The sequence below is a fragment of the Epinephelus lanceolatus genome, chromosome 7, assembly GCF_041903045.1.
Source record: "Epinephelus lanceolatus isolate andai-2023 chromosome 7, ASM4190304v1, whole genome shotgun sequence".
In the NCBI taxonomy this organism is placed as follows: domain Eukaryota; kingdom Metazoa; phylum Chordata; class Actinopteri; order Perciformes; family Serranidae; genus Epinephelus; species Epinephelus lanceolatus.
Genome location: NC_135740.1, coordinates 7,515,596 through 7,533,308, shown reverse-complemented (window position 1 = coordinate 7,533,308; position 17,713 = coordinate 7,515,596).

Genomic DNA, 17,713 nt, shown 5'->3' with positions numbered 1-17,713 from the left:
CCAACAACTCTCTTGCATCAATCTCCACATCTCCGACCACTTGGCTATCATCATGGACATCCATCTCCCCACCCCCTTCCCCAAGGACAAATGCATAATATCATTCAGAAACCTTAAATCCATCTCCCCTCAAGATTTCTCAGCTTCTCTTTCCAACACTCTGTCTATCTTCCCTCCCCCGCTGTCTGATGACCCCAGTGAGCTTGTCAACTTCTACAACAACACTTTCTCCTCCTGTCTTGATCAACTGGCCCCCATCAAAACCAAATCTGTCTCATTCACACACTCAGCCCCCTGGTACACCCCTGAACTCTGCCAAATGAAATCCCACAAGCGTCAGCTCAAAAGACTACATAAAAAGACCGGTTTAACAGTTCATCGCCAAGCCTACACAGACCACCTCCAACAGTTCAAAGCCGCCCTCAATACTGCCCACTCTACCTACTACTCCAACCTCATTCACACCGGCTCCAATAACCAAAAGGCTCTTTTTTCCACCGTAAACAAACTCCTTAATCCCAGTGACAATATTTCAAACTCATTCACCGTTGAAAAATGCAATTCCTTCCTCTCATTTTTCTAATCCAAAATTAACATCATCTACAGTTCTCTAACCACCCACTACACCCCCCCACCCTCCTCACCCCCCTCCACCCATCTTATCACCCTGCGCCTCTCCCAATTTGCACCTGTCTCCCCAGCTGAGCTATCTAAAATCATTTCAACCATGAAAACTTCCACCTGCATGCTAGATCCCATCCCATCTGCCATTGTTAAGCACTGCTTCCCCACCATCTCCCCGCTTGTCTCCAAAATTGTCAACTCCTCCCTCAGCTCTGCCTCTGCCCCTCCTTCACTCAAACTGGCTGCAGTCACCCCCATCATTAAAAAACTTGGTCTCAACCCTGACATCATGAGCAATTTCCGGCCCATTTCCAACCTCCCATTCCTCTCAAAAATCCTTGAACGTGTCGTTGCCTCACAAATCAAATCCCACCTCAACAATAATGACCTCTTCGAACAATTTCAATCTGCATTCCACACACAACACAGCACCTAAACTGCCTTCCTTAAAGTCACAAACGACCTCCTCCTCTCCTCAGACGCCGGCCTACTCTCCATCCTCATTCTCCTTGATCTCACCGCCGTCTTTGACACCATCAACCACTCCATCCTACTCTCCCGCCTGCAAACCCTCCTCAACATCACTGACAATGTCCTCACCTGGCTACATTCCTATCTCACTGACAGAAAACAATTTATCTTCATCAACAACTGCTCCTCCTCAACTGCCCCCCTGTCCCAAGGCGTCCCCCAGGGTTTGGTGCTTGGTCCTCTCCTTTTCATCCTCTACCTCCTCCCCCTTGATCAAATCATCCGTCGTCATGGTCTCTGTTTTCACTGCTACGCTGACGATGTCCAGCTATACATCGCCACTAAATCCATCGCCCATTTAACCCACTCTACCCTGTCAAACTGTCTCTCCGAAATTAAATCCTGGATGCAAGCAAACTTTCTTAAACTCAACTGTGACAAATCAGACATGATCCTAATTGGTCCAAATTCCCTCACCCAAACAGTCAAAGACTTCCACCTCACCATCGACAACTCCACCCTGTCCCCCTCCCCTCACTGTCGCAACCTTGGTATCATCTTTGACAGCAACCTCTCCTTCGACCAACACATCAAACAAGTCACTAAAACAGCCTTCTTTCACCTTAAAAACATTTCTCGCCTCCGCCCCTCACTCTCTCACAATGCTGCCGAAGCCCCGATCCACGCCTTCATTACATCCCGCCTTGACTATTGCAATAGCATCCTTTATGGCACAACCTCCAAACTCCTCAATAAACTCCAATATATCCAAAACTCTGCCGCCCGCCTCCTCACTCACACCCGCTCCCGCGACCACATCACCCCTGTCCTTCAGAACCTCCACTGGCTCCCTGTTCCACAATGCATCCACTTCAAACTCCTCCTACTCACCCATAAAGCCCTCCATGACCAGGCCCCATCTTACCTCACAGACCTGCTCCACCCTTATACCCCTTCCTGCAGCCTCCGCTCTTCCAGTGCCAACCTTCTTACCGTCCCCAAGACCAAGCACCGAACCTGGGGGGACAGAGCCTTTTCCATTGCTGCCCCCACCCTCTGGAACTCCCTCTCAAAACACATCCGTGACTGCACTGACCTCCCATCATTCAAATCACTACTCAAAACTCACCTGTTCTGTTCTGCTTTTAATGTTTAGCTACTTTTATTCATTTATTTATTTATTTGTTTCTTCACTCCCATTGCTATTCCTCTTTGTCTTCGATGTCTTTTGCTGAAAATTGTTTTTTGTGTTTTAACCATTTCTGTAAAGTGACTTTGAGAACTTTGAAAAGCACTTTATAAATAAAATGTATTATTATTATTATTATTATTATTATTAAGACTGTATTATTATGAAGTCTTGTTGTCAGGCCTGCCATGTGATAGTACTAGAAGTCTTCAAATGGTACAGAATACTTCAGCTAGAATCATAGCTAACACTAGAAAATATGACCACATTACACCAGTTTTAGCTTCCGTTTATTGGCTCCATGTCAGATCAGACTAAGGTGCTTCTGATGACCTACAAAATTGTAAAAGCGTGTGCCCCCTCTTATAAATGATATACTGCAATCAGAATCAGGATTCTCTGCTCTCAGAATGCATGGCTCCTGTCTGTCTGCACAGTTAAAAGAAGTCAGCAGGCCACTGGGCCTTTTCCTATCAGGTCATCGTCCTCTGGAATAACCTCCCTATAGACATCAGTCTCATTCTGTTGAGGCCTTTAAATCCTTTCTGCCTTTACTTCGAGTTAGATGCTTAATCTTTGTATACTTCAGGCTAATACCTTTTACAATTGTCCATCTCCATTTAAATGAACCTATTAAGTCTTGCACTATAGTCCATGTTTGTCCTGCCAATGAGAAATGTAATTTTTTTTCCTCTAAGCCTCTTTTCATTTATGTCCCACAAGCACAGCTACATCCCTCTGCAACCATTCTTCATATATGTTTACAGTTTATCTATATTTTGGTCATACTGGTTGTCTAAACTGTAATTTTACTTGGTTAGTTATTCTTGGTTGGTTATTCTGTCCAGGGGAGGGATCCCTCCTCTGTTAGGCTTCCTTAAGGCCCTGACACACCAAGCCGATGGTCGGCCGTCGGTGAGCATCTGTCGCCCTAGTTCTGTGTGTCCTGCACCGTCGGCACCAGGGCTAACCGGTCCTTCCTCCTCAGGCCCCACTTCACTCAGCTGCCCGACAGACCCACTGCCTCTTCCCACTTTAACCTGAATAACAAACCTGGGCTAGCTGGGAGCGGCTAGCAGAGCGTTAGCCGCAACATGACCGGAGGGAAGCACAGCCAGTTAGCCTCCGCTAGCCTCCGAACAAACCCCGGCTCTCCGGGGCTAGCTGGGAGCAGCTAGCGGAGTGTTAGCCGCAGCATGACCGGAGGGAAGCTCAGCCAGTTAGCCTCCGCTAGCCTCCCAGCTAGTCCCAGCTCTCCGTTTGAATCCAACCGGAGCACCGAGCCCTGGTTTGTTATTCAGGTTAAAGTGGGATGAAGCAGTGGGTTTGTCGAGCAGCTGAGTGAAGTGGAGTCAGGGCGATGTGAGGCGACGTAGATGATGCAACAGTTGGCTTTCGTTGTAGCTAGTTCTTTGATGTCGGTTTGGTGTGTCCGCACCTTTAAAGGGATAGTGCACCCAAAAATGAAAATTCAGCCATTATCTACTCACCCATATGCCGAGGGAGGCTCAGGTGAAATTTTAGAGTCCTCACAACACTTGCGGAAATCCAAGGGAAGAGGGGCTAAAAACAGAGCTCTTTTTCCAAACAACTTTTTATGTCGGGGCTTCAGGACAGTGATCACTACAGATGAGCAGTATGGAGATATTTTGTGGCTAACCTCAAACACAGCTGTAAAACCTAATATATATTTAGATTGCTTCTCCCCAATTTCTCTTCAAGAACTGACCACAGTGATTTCTTCATCTAAATCATCAACGTGTCTCTTAGACCCCATCCCAACTAGGCTACTTAAGGAGATCTTTCCTTTAGTTAACACTCATATATTAGATATGATCAATATATCCTTATTAACAGGCTATGTACCACAGTCTTTTAAGGTAGCTGTAATTAAACCTCTACTAAAAAAGCCCACCCTGGATCCAGAGGTGTTAGCCAACTATAGACCAATATCTAATCTTCCCTTTATGTCAAAGATCCTTGAGAAAGTAGTCGCAGACCAGCTGTGTGATTTTCTCCATGATAATAATTTATTTGAGGAATTTCAGTCAGGATTTAGAGTGCATCATAGCACTGAGACAGCACTAGTTAAAATTACAAATTGCTTCAGACAAAGGACTTGTCTCTGTACTTGTTTTATTAGATCTTAGTGCGGCATTTGACACAATTGACCATCAAATTCTACTGCAGAGACTGGATCACTTAATTGGCCTAAAAGGTTCTGCACTGAGCTGGTTTAAATCTTATCTGATCGTTTTCAGTTTGTTGACGTTCATAATGAATCATCCTTACGTACTAAAGTTTGTTTTGGAGTTCCGCAAGGTTCTGTGCTCGGACCAATCCTATTTACTCTATATATGCGTCCTTTAGGTAACATCATTAGAAATCACTCTATAAATTTCCATTGTTATGCGGATGATACTCAGTTGTATTTATCGATGAAGCCAGAAGAAAGTAATCAATTAACTAAACTCCATAACTGCCTTAAAGACATAAAAACTTGGATGAGCACCAATTTCCTGATGTTAAATTCAGACAAAACTGAAGTTATTGTTCTTGGCCCCAAACAACTCAGAGACTCTTTATCTGATGACATAGTTTCTCTAGATGGCATTGCTCTGGCCTCTAGCACTACTGTAAGAAACCTCGGAGTAATATTTGATCAAGATTTGTCTTTTAATTCTCATTTAAAACAAACCTCACGGACTGCATTTTTTCATCTGCGTAATATTGCAAAAATTAGGCCTATCCTGACCCGAAAAGATGCAGAAAAATTGGTCCACGCTTTTGTCACCTCTAGGCTGGATTACTGTAACTCTCTATTATCAGGTAGCTCTAGTAAGTCCTTAAAAACTCTCCAGCTAATTCAGAATGCAGCAGCATGTGTACTAACAGGAACTAAGAAACAAGATCATATTTCTCCTGTTTTAGCTTTGCTGCACTGGCTCCCTGTAAAATCCAGAATTGAATTTAAAATCCTTCTGTTAACTTATAAAGCTCTAAATGGTCAAGCTCCGTCATATCTTAGAGAGCTCATAGTGCCATATTATCCCACCAGAACACTGCGCTCTGAGAACGCAGGGTTACTCGTGGTCCCTAAAGTCTCCAAAAGTAGATCAGGATTCAGATTCAGCTATCAGGCTCCTCTCCTGTGGAATCATCTTCCTGTTACCGGGAAGCAGACACCGTCTCCACATTTAAGACTAGACTTAAGACTTTCCTCTTTGATAAAGCTTATAGTTAGGGCTGGCTCAGGCTTGCCCTGTACCAGCCCCTAGTTAGGCTGACTTAGGCCTAGTCTGCCGGAGGACCCCCCTATAATACACCGGGCACCTTCTCTCCTTCTCTCTCTCTCTCTCTCTCTCTCTCTCTCTCGTATTCTATTACTGCATCTTGCTAACTCGGCCATTCTGGATGTCACTAACTCGGCTTCTTCTCCGGAGCCTTTGTGCTCCACTGTCTCTCAGGTTAACTCATATCGCTGCGGTGCCTGGACAGTGTGACTTGTGAGGCTGTGCTGCTGCCGTGGTCCTGCCAGATGCCTCCTGCTGCTGCTGCCATCATTAGTCATTAGTCATACTTCTACTGTTATTATACACATATGACTATTGTCACACATGTATACTGCCAGATATTAATACATACTTTAAACATATTGTACCACAGTAGCCAGAACTATAACTATAATATTATTACTTTCAACAATGTTGTTGTAAGTTACTGTCATTACCTGCATCTCTCTCTCTCTCTCTCTGTCTCTCTCTCTGTCCCATTGTGTCATGCGGATTACTGTTAATTTATTATGCTGATCTGTTCTGTACGACATCTATTGCACGTCTGTCAGTCCTGGAAGAGGGATCCCTCCTCAGTTGCTCTTCCTGAGGTTTCTACCGTTTTTTTTTTTCCCCCGTTAAAGGGGTTTTTTTGGGGAGTTTTTCCTTATCCGCTGCGAGGGTCATAAGGACAGAGGGATGTCGTATGCTGTAAAGCCCTGTGAGGCAAATTGTGATTTGTGATATTGGGCTTTATAAATAAAACTGATTGATTGATTGATTGAATTATGTGTTTTTGGACGTTTGAATCTGGGGCACCGTCAGCCTCCGTTAGGTGGAGTTGTGTTGCTACCCCCTCTCTCCTTGGACCTATGCAAGTGCTGTGAGGACTCTAAAACTTCACCTGAGCCTCCCTCAGCATATGGGTGAGTAGATAATGGCTGAATTTTAATTTGTGGGTGCACTTTCCCTTTAAGTTTCTTCCATTTCTTTTTCCTTTGGAAAGATTTTTCTGGGGGATTTTTTTGATTCCAAGGACAAAGTGAATCCTATGCTGTAGAGATTGTAAAGTCCCTTGAGGCCAATTTATGATTTGTGATATTAGGCTACATAAATAACATGGACATGACTTCAATAATTTCCATCACAAATTGCATTGTCACTCTTGTTTTTCATTACCATCAGATGGAGAAGCTAAATCCTGCAGGGTTCAGGTAGTCAGAAACCAGCTGTGTCTATTCTTAACTGCTGAGCTAACTCAGGCAAAGAAATGAGTCTGTGATACTGAAGAAGGAAGACACACCTGCAGCCACACAATCAGACTGGATATTGTTATGATTATGTTTATAGGGGTTTTTAATAACCAGGTTTCTCATATTCCAAAAAAAGCTCCTCATCACAAATGTGATGAAAACCAGGAGAAAACTCGAAACTAGGAAACTAATGTATGGATGACGATAACGTTATGCATAGAAAAAAGTAGTAAAAACATATGCCTAAGTGATGTGTTTGTGTTTGAATTTAATGCATTATTTTATCAGGTGAATTCTGCGAGCAGCAGCAGAGAGACGCAGGCAGGGACAGGTTCCCAGCTGAGCTCTAATGTCACAGTGAAATGTCAGGACAGTTCATTGGTTGATAGAAAAATAAATACAAGTTTTGGGCATGGTTTAAAGGTCAATGCTTAAGGTATGACTCACATTCTTCAGCCCAGTGGCCAGAATTTTTTTTTTGTATTGTACATTTCTGAAAACGATGAATATGTTACCTTCTTACATTTCATAAGTATCATATCAACATTTCTAAAGTGACAAAGTATATGAGCTGACTTTGTCATCAGGAGGTGGAGGGGAGGGTGAATGACATGTCACCTTGGCAAGACGCCTGCCAAGCTGCAGTCCATGAGACCAACAAACTACACCATAGGTTGTTTTCGGCAACCCTTCGCAGCATTTCCACCAGCATTTGTGGAACCAAGCCTGCGTGCTTTGTACCAACACATTGCTAAATTTCCCAGTGCTGTTTGAGCCATGGAACCTGCATGGTTTTTCACCTACACATTGCAGCATTTCCCAGCAGCATCTGAGCTACCAAACCTGGGTGTCTTTAACTGACCTGTCCCTGCTTTTCCTGCAGACTTTGTATTTTAGGCCAAAACATGATCTTTTCTTATCCATAATCAAGTGGTTTTTGTGTCTAAACCTAACCACTTTTCACCACAGCAATGTTGAGAATAAACATATCTGCTACACAATAATGTACAAATGTAACTTATGTGTAGTTTGCAGAAACATACAGTGCCAACCTTTTTTCTGGCAACCAAGTTGAAAATGAGATTTTAAATGGCTTACAACAGCCTATACCTTATCTATTACATATTTATTTCAGCTAATATTTGTACATTTCACATATACATTTTAGCGACAGATTTAAAATAATAATAAAAAAAAATCTAGGCATTTAAGAGCAAATACTAACAATTAAAAAATAATAAAGTGTTGAATAAAGCAAAAGGTTTGCAGTTTGTGCATGTTTGCATATGATATAGAAAATAGACAAAGACCCAATGGCAAACCTGTGTTTGTAGGACATCTGACATATTCTCCTACAAAACATTTGCTGTGCTGACATCCTTGAACAGGGCACGAAGCTCAAAGATAAATAACTGCAAAATGTTTTCATACTACCTCCGTATGTCAACAAATGCACAGGCCACAGCAATATGATCCACCACATCTTTTCTTACTGCTTTTAGTTAAATTGCAAAGGTAAACACAATCTGTAAAAACAAATGTTATAGAAAAGAACTGACACATCAAATAGATTCTAGTCACAGTGTATTAAACAATGTGTATTTTGTACACAGGCTCAGTGTGTAAAATATGTAATTTCCTAAATAAATAACAGCATGCAATATTTGTAAAAAAAAAAAAAAAAAGAAAGAAAAAGAATAAAGACTTGTGTTAGTGATAGTAAAATATATTCTTTAACAATAAAAGGATACAGTGACTGAACTGCATGACTGTCTCTGCCAGCCTCAGACCTGCAGGTCCAGCATAAATGTCTGGCTCAGTAAACTGACGCTCAGACATCTCTGCAGGATGTCCATGTGAACCAGTGTAATCTCTGGCCTGTGTTGTTGTGGTGGAGGTAGATAACACTGATGTCAGACCCAAATCTCTCTTTGCTGTCACACAACTGTGTATTCTGAGGATAAAAGGCAGCGGCAGCATCCGGCTGATAGCAGGTTCCCAACAACACAACACGGTGCTGCAGATGACTCTGAAACAGAGAGGAGGGCTGGAGGGAACAGTGGTGTGGTAATTAGCTAACCCAGCATTTAAAAATAAGGTTCCAACTGAGTTATCAGTTTATTAGGTATACACATTAGACTCAGCGGTGTGTTACAGTGTTTCTGGCCTTTAGAACAGCATGAATTAATCTGAGCATATGATACTGGGAATGTTGTGCACAAATCTTGCACCATGTAGATTTGATTGCAGTTTGTTGGACAGCCTTGCTGTGAGCATGCTTTTCCTCTTCATCCCAAAGATGCTAGATTGAGATGTGATGTGCAGGCCACTGAAGCAATAAAAACTCAAGCCCCTTTTACACGTGGTTCATCCCTTAAACGTTCAGGCACATTTCCTGCATGGGTTCATGTGTGAATGGGAACTGGGATCCATATTCAGGGAAATTTGTCCAGCTTATTTCCCACCTCAAAACCTTTTTTGTGCTGTCAGTCTTCCTCTGTTGGTGATGAGACAGCCTTGCAGTTCAGCTGGAGAACCTCCGCTGCAGCTAAACAAAGCGCAAATCATTTTCAGATTATATTGCACATTTATTTTTCATGTGCCTGATCAGACAAGTGCATGAGGCATTCTATTTCCCCTAGCACAGTTTACTTGCCCCAGGCAAGCGTTAATGTCAAGCCCTGCCAATGCATTCTCTTCCAAACTTGTCAAATATGGCTGCTTTGTCTATGGTCTTTCATGCCTAAATATGACATATTAGGTATTCTCCTGCATCTGTTGTTGACCTTTCAAGCCTCCGTGTCAAGTTGAGCCCATTACATGCATTGAGCCCTTTCAACATACACTTCAGTTTTCACAGGAAATGTACAGTTTCTGCTTGTTAGATGCAGACAGTCTTTTTTAAAATTAACTTACAATGATGGTTCAACACCTCATATTTGCATTTATTTACTTCTGCAAATAAGCAGGTAGTAAGGTTAAGAAAAAAAAAACTACGGCTGTAGTCTCCTGGTCGACTAGTCAATTATTTGGTCACTATGCTCTCGTCCGACCAAATTCTCATTGGTCGAATAATCGCCATGTTACTTTCATAAGGAGAAAAGTGCTACATCAACAGCTTTCCAGGATTAATCCATTATTTCCTGCGGCGGGGGGACAGGCTAAGTTACTTGTGAAAATGTTGTTGACAAAGTTGAACTTGCCCAACCTCACGCTCAGCGTCGCGGTGACGCAGACCTCCTGTCTGTTTCTGTAAACTGACACCATTTCCCTCAGTGGAAACGAAGCTTGTATTTACTTGTATTTCACAGATAAGAAACAATAAATTGTGAAGACAGTAAAACCTCCACTAAAATAGCATTTTAAGTCGTGTGTGTGATTTATCCTTCAGGGATTTATACTTCGGGATTTATCCTGGCTTCATATGAGCAGAGGAAATCTCCACTCATTGCTAGGCTAATTTATACAATGTATGCCATAGGCTGCCGCTAATAACGTTAGCATGTTGTATTTGCTTGGAAAACGTGTTTAGTATAAGACAGTTGTTTTATTGGTGAATGTTGAGTTGTAATGGAGCCAAATTATGTACCGTTACCTTTCTAAAATGTTGCTGTTGTCCCTGGTTTTATATTTGTAGAGGAAAAGATCGCTAGACGCTAGGCTAATTTATACAATGTAAAATGCCATAGACTTGTGCTGTTAACGTTAGCATATTGTATTGGTGGGGGAAATGTTTGGAGGTGTAACTGCAGAGTGACACAAACACACCACCGCAGAAGTAAAAATAACGTGCAGATTTTTTTTTTTCCACGACTAATCGATTAGTTTAAGATTATGTGCAACTTTAGTCGACCAAGACTTTCTTTGGTTGACTACAGCCCTAAAAAAAACAACATAATTTGGCTTAACTCACACCGGAGGCGAACAGTGAGTTCCTTGATGAAAGTCTGGGGTTTATTGGACCCAACCATCACACCTCTGACCCACCACATTGGGACTTTCCAGCTCCTTATATTATGTTTCACACTGAAGCCGCCTGGTGGTGTATCACACTGCCACGACAGGTGCCTTTTTGTGTCTTGTGTTTGACACAAAAGTCACTGACAAAGTGGTGGCTTTAATGAGTTCTGAATGAGTATGGGCTGGCCCTGCCCACACATCATTTATTAAATCTCTGTGGGTGCATTGCTTTCCTTCATTTCTGGTATGGTACCATTTCTAATATTGAGGTTAATGTTAACACATTGAGCATGTTATTGAGTTTCAGAAAGCTTTAAGGCTACTGTTCATCAGATATGACAAACACAGGGCAGCATTCACTGACGATAGCAACACATTAATAAAAAAAAGAAAAAGCTGATCGCTGCTGATTAGGCATGTGCCGGTTACCAGTGTCACGGTTTACCACGGTAAAAGAATGTCACGGTGTCACTAACCGCCCATTTTCCGTTCCGACAGTAAAGGCCGATGGTGTAACCTACGCTACGTTTCATAAATGGGAACTTCAGGAACTCAAAACTCAGAAATAACTGGCACACACTCTGAAATCATGCATGTGCAGCTGCTGCAGTCAGCACAATTATTGGGGGGGGCAGCCTCAGTCAGTCAGTCAGTACGTCAGTAATCAGTGTAAATCCACTCACGTGCAAACTGCAAACATGGCTGGAGGAGGCGAAGCTGAACTTTTCCCACCAGCGAAAAGGACGAAGTCGGTGGTGTGGGACCATTTAGGCTATCAGAAGAACCCCCAGAGCCAAGGCAAAGACCCGCTCCTCCCGTGCTGGGCTCCAGTTACCAGTCGGCCGTGTTCACAGGCTGCTGCACAAAGGAAACTATGCGGAGCGTGTCAGTGCCGGTGCCCCCATCTACCTGGCGGCTGTGCTGGAGTATCTGACCGCTGAGATCCTGGAGTTGGCTGGAAACGCTGCCCACGACAACAAGAAGACCCGTATCATCCCCCTTCACCGGCAGCTGGCTGTCCGCAACGACGAGGAGCTCAACAAGCTGCTGGGCAGAGTGACCATTGTGAAGTTAAGAAACGGCTCTATTACTTTTAACGGGTCTATGTTACACATTTAAACAACTGGTGTGATGATGTGTTACACTGACAGGAGATGCCTGGTACGTGCTGTCGCTCATGAATGGTCAAATGAATATTATAAAGTGTAGAGTACGAAAATAGGACGACGCCTGTTTATTATTATTATTATTATTATTATTATTATCACCGCGGTAATACCGATTACCATGGTATTTTTGCCCACGCTTATCATACCGTCAAAAAATCTCATACCAGCACATGCCTACTGCTGATTAGCTGTTGCTGCCATTCGATGCAGCACTGAGAGCACGTATCCTTGAGCTGCTCCCCTCCTGGTCTCTCGGCTCGGTTAGCATGAGCTAACACACCACAATGTGATCTCATAACGAGCCTACTCTTCATATTGTGGTACTTCTGCAGAAGCCCTAAATCAGTGGGTAACATTCAACACCAAGCTGTTAATCTCACACTGACACCAAAAAGGCTCAACTCTGTCATGAAACCTGTTGATAACCGATGGGCAATGTTAGCTGTGCGATGCTAACAGTTAGCCCTGTCACTGTGTGTGTGACTCTGTCCAGGCACAGAGTTGCGATCCTGCAGCAGTAGTCTCACGAATCACGATAGACAGAGATAGAGAGAAGGGCTGTGTGAATCAATACGCTGCACGCAGCTCTACAGTGAAATTATATATTTTACCCTTTTAAATGGTCAAATCTGTGGTAATGTCCCGATGATTAGACAAAATTACAAGGTTGTGCAGTATAAAGAGAGACTGGCTTAATTTGCGTTCACTGTTACTATCACAACATGGCAACATCCTGGAGGGACCGAGACATTATCTCCAAAGTAAGATATGCCCAGTCCTAGCTCCACTGTAGATATCTTAAAAGGAATTTTAAGTAATAACTCAAATTCAAGATGTTTCCATGATAGATTTGACTGGACAAAACTCCAATCTGGGGTGGCATGGTGGTGTGGTGGTTAGCACTCTCGCCTCACAGCAAGAGGGTTGCCGGTTCGATCCCGGGAGTGGGAGCCCTTCTGTGTGGAGTTTGCATGTTCTCCCCGTGTCAGCGTGGGTTCTCTCCGGGCACTCCGGCTTCCTCCCACAGTCCAAAGACATGCAGATTGGGGACTAGGTTAATTGATGACTCTAAATTGTCCGTAGGTGTGAATGTGAGCATGAATGGTTGTTTGTCTCTATGTGTCAGCCCTGCGATAGTCTGGCGACCTGTCCAGGGTGTACCCTGCCTCTCGCCCGATGTCAGCTGGGATAGGCTCCAGCCCCCCCGCGACCCTCAAGAGGATGAAGCAGTTAGAAGATGAATGAATGAATGAATGAAAACTCCAATCTCAGACATCTACAATTGAATTTTGAAACAAAATTTTGAAACCCTGCCAACCTCAGACCTGACATTGTACAGAGATTTAACCTTTGGTTTTGCCTGGTTTCATTCTCAGCAGGTATGCATTAGATAACATTCAATTTTTTGTGTTTTGTGTTTCCACCACAGAAAGAACTGATTAGGTTTTGGGGTCTGGTATGTCACAAAAGCCGTTTTTGTTGGAATGTTTAAACTTTACCTCTTTTAACACAAAACAAAACTTTATGTGGTCAACGTCATATCAGCAAGCATTTGCTAACATTACAGCTCTCCTGGATCAGCCTCTAAAGCTTCATGTGGATAAAAGCTAAGGGAAGCTAACATCAAGAATATGATTATTTCATCTATTACACTAACATGGTGCATGAACTGTACTCAAACAAAAATTGTCTTTTATCAAATTATCATAAACTAACTGACACACACAAACCAGGGGTAAGTAGTCTTTGCAGTATAGAAGACTGGTTTCTTAGGAAAAAGTGAAAAAGTGTGTTGGGACAACACCCATGTGCGTGGTCAGTAGGGGCCAAGAGCTCATTTTTGCCCCAGGGCCCCTAACCTGCTTAATCCGACCTTGCATGGAGACTACAAGCGCATATCACAGAGCCTCTGTTATAAAACCAGCCCCAGATGGCCTTATCAGAGGCGGAGCTAGAATCTCAGCACAGTGGGGGCAGAGCTTTCTCAGGGGGCCCTTGTGACTAAGTCATTTTAAAATTCACATCTGTAAAATGACAGACATATTCATATGCTACGCAAGATGCGTAAGTTGTTGATCCAAACAAGCCTATATATGTTTGTCAGACGGGCTTGTTTTGAGGAACTAATAAAGAAAACAAGTTGCAGGTCAAGTTAAAATGTTTCAGCACCGAGGATGGGCCCTAGGGCAGCTACCCCCATGCCTGTTGCATTGGAGGATCCAGGGTTTTTGGAGCTGGTCACTGCTAGTTCTAATCTGACCATTCTGTTTTTTTGAATCCACCTCCGCAGCACTACATCACAAGGGTACACCATTAAACCCCAAAGACTATTTTCAAGCTCTAGCAAGTACACAGAGAGATACACACTGATCATGTATAACAAATGTTTGTGGTATTGTAACACCACACTCACTCTACAGATCTGGGATTGCTAGCCTTTTCCATTAGCATTTGTTCTGAGATGATTTGCCCTGAACAGAGATGTGCTTCTCTATTTCTCTTCCCTGTTTATACGGCTGTAACATTACCAACAGCTCTATTTTCATTTGTGTACTGTGGCTATCTGCCAACAATGGCTTTCCTCTCCAAACCTTGGAAGGTAGGGATGCTGCGAGTTGATAAGGCAGCCATTTCCTTATCAGGACAGATAAGAGATAAAAGTATGGACAGAGGCTGGGCTGTTAATTAGACCATCAATTCAACAGGACTGCGCTTTTGTAACCACTGGCAACACACAGGGGTGGAGCCTGGTGGACTGGTTGATTCAATGCATGAACATGCACGTAGCTCGTCCCAGGCTAGTGGTCAGCAGGCCACAGTCATGACAGCAGAGGACAAGGACAGGCCAGGGACCACTGATAAGCAGCCACAATCAGAGCAAGCACACAAACAAGCATACTATGTGCAGACACACACTCAAATAAGAGTGTCGGTAGAATGATAATAGTACTATTGAATGAGAGCAAGTGTTGAAGGCTGAGGGATGAAGTTCTTTATCACTTTTCCAGAGGCCTACACTGTCTTCAAATATCAGATGAATTGCCCCAACTCTTTCTAATCTCTCCATGGACATTGCACACAGTTAATTCTGTGGGTTATCCAGTCACCTCCTCTGTATTGGGCACCAATTCTGCAAAGACATTTTGCTGTTGATTTTTATTTATTATTTTTTTACACTTTGAGCACCACAGATTCAATTGTACATGCACGTGGTTGAGTTTAAGAAAAAAGGACAGGGTTTGGCTTTATAATCTTACAGGAAGCAAACACCAGCCTTTTGGGTGAAAGTCGGTTGTTGTTGAACCCATCCACCACCCCTCCCACCCACTCTACTTGGACTTCTGCCATCTAAACTTTAGTTGTTGTCCCGCCATATTTTCAAGTGACACTGCCGGACACCATTAAACAATAATAGCAACCGGCCATGCATCATACCGTTTTTTTCATCAGTGTCTGACACTGGATTTATTGACCAAAGTATGTTCACCTCTGCTACAATAGGTGGCGATATGCCCCTTTTCAGCATGTTAGTATTGGACCTTTTTCCGTTTGCCCTCTTACATCACAGACCAAACAGTCAATAAACAAGTTAGCTAAAGTTAGCTAGCATGGTGGACAACTTTAAAGCTCTGTAAATTTAGTATATGTTGTTTGCTTTACTTTTTCTTTTTCTTTTCTTTTTCTATTACGCATTTAATGCTATTCAACTTCTAGGTCAAAGCCCAGGGCTGAAACTGTTAAGCATGCTCAGAGTGCCTCGGTCAGTTTGGGTCCAACTGACTGTATACATGCATTAGACTTCCAATTGCATTATCTGGTTGTGTTAGTCCGACTTTTAGAAATTTAATTTAGTACCATTTCAGCTGGACTAACATGCTTACATATATTTTAAAAGTCTGGTTTTAGTCAGACTAACACAATGAATCAGTTTTCTTAAATGTCATGTAAATGTACTGAGGGACCATAAAATGGCACAGACAAACTGAATCACACAAACTAAAAACACGAATCAAAGTCTGCACAGCTATATATAAACAGGAATATAAGTAGAATATTCATTTTCATTAGCTTAGTAAACAGCTTAGTAGGAATATTGCATTTTTCAGAGTAAGGGCAAAAAACAGAATTTTTGTGCATACTGTACATAGCCACTGTGAAGCACCAAAGTCCTTAAAGGGGCAAAAAGCGAAATCATTTCACCGCTAGGTTTGCTGTTGTGCACTGCCTGTAGACCAAAACAAAGTGTGTCATGAGCCACACCTCCCTCTACCTCTGCTCTCCAACACCCCACCCCACCCCCCCACTCGCCTCGTCTAAACTTAGTGTAACCCTCTCTTACGACGTAGTAATAGAGCACAGGTAGGTAATAGTCTATAGTAATAGCCGGACCAGAATCAGAAGACACTAAGCTTTTAAGAGCCAGTAGTTTGAACATCAATAATGACACAAGCAACAAATGGTGTGAGTTTTGTGGCCACTTGTTATTACAGGTTAGAACACATGAAGATACAACACGTGTTGAGAAGAAAACAATGAATGAAAAACAACAAACTAAAATAATAAAGCCGGCAAAATAAAACCCACTGTTTCCAAAGTTGGTCTTTCTTGCGTTGGGGCCCTTTTTTTCAATCAGTGTCAGTATGCCTGTGTTTATTTTTTTTTCCTACCACACAATCCGTGAAGGGGGGGGGGGGGGATCAGGAAGTCTTTCACACACCTCTAGGTTCAGTACCAGTGGTTCGGTTCGGCTCGCCACCCAGTTCACACTGGGAATTCCTGGAATCTGAGAATTGTCTCTGGATCTGGGGACCTGAAACCTCACACAAGCCCGGCAGGACGTGCTCCAATGGATGGTGCGATGTGGCAGCGACCCCCTTTTAATGGTGTCACCAAAAAAACCTGACCTATAGGCAGGTCAGATGAGATCCAAATGACTTGTTACATTCATACACTATCTGTATAAATCATGTTCATTTTCTAACTTTCCATGAATTATCACCAATTAAATACACTCTACTTAGTTTTAATCAGTTCAAATAATCATGTTCTCAAAAAGGTTTAGTTGTACAACAAAAATATATCCTTAGTTCAAGTATTCATTTGCAGTTGTGAAACTATAAATACATTCTTATAAATACATTCTTATAAGATTATAAGTGCTTCTTATAATCATGCTCAAGCAGTCACAGTACTGTGGTTACACTAGTAACTAACACAAGATCATTTTACAACAACATAAAAAAAATACCATGACGTACCCTTTAATTTGATCAAAACTGCATTAAGCGCAATGAACATTCATGATGACTTAAGAGGCATTAAGGCTCAATGTGCTTAGCTATCTCCCCCTGCACCGGTAACAGTGAGAAAACGCACTAAATATTACCCTCTTTAATCACCATTAACATGAAATAAACATAAATAAATCAAATAGCCTCACAATCACTTTTTTTTGACAACTGCAGTAGTCAGTGTCTCTGTAGTTTCACAGAACACCAAATAATTATGCCAGCTAAGTGGCTAGGCCCAAGCTAACAGGCCTTTAGCATCACAAAACACAGTATCAGGTAGCTAGCACCATTAGCACCTTTCAACATAATATCGGCTGCTTTACAGTCAACCTAACATAAATGTCAGCTGCCTTAGAGACAACCTAACAGGCTTACAGTGTTTTCACTCACCGCTGAGTCAATGTATGAATGAGGTTTACAGCATTTCACCTCGGCAGATTGACGAAAATCACCTGGTCTCTCACACTGCTCTACATGGTCTAAA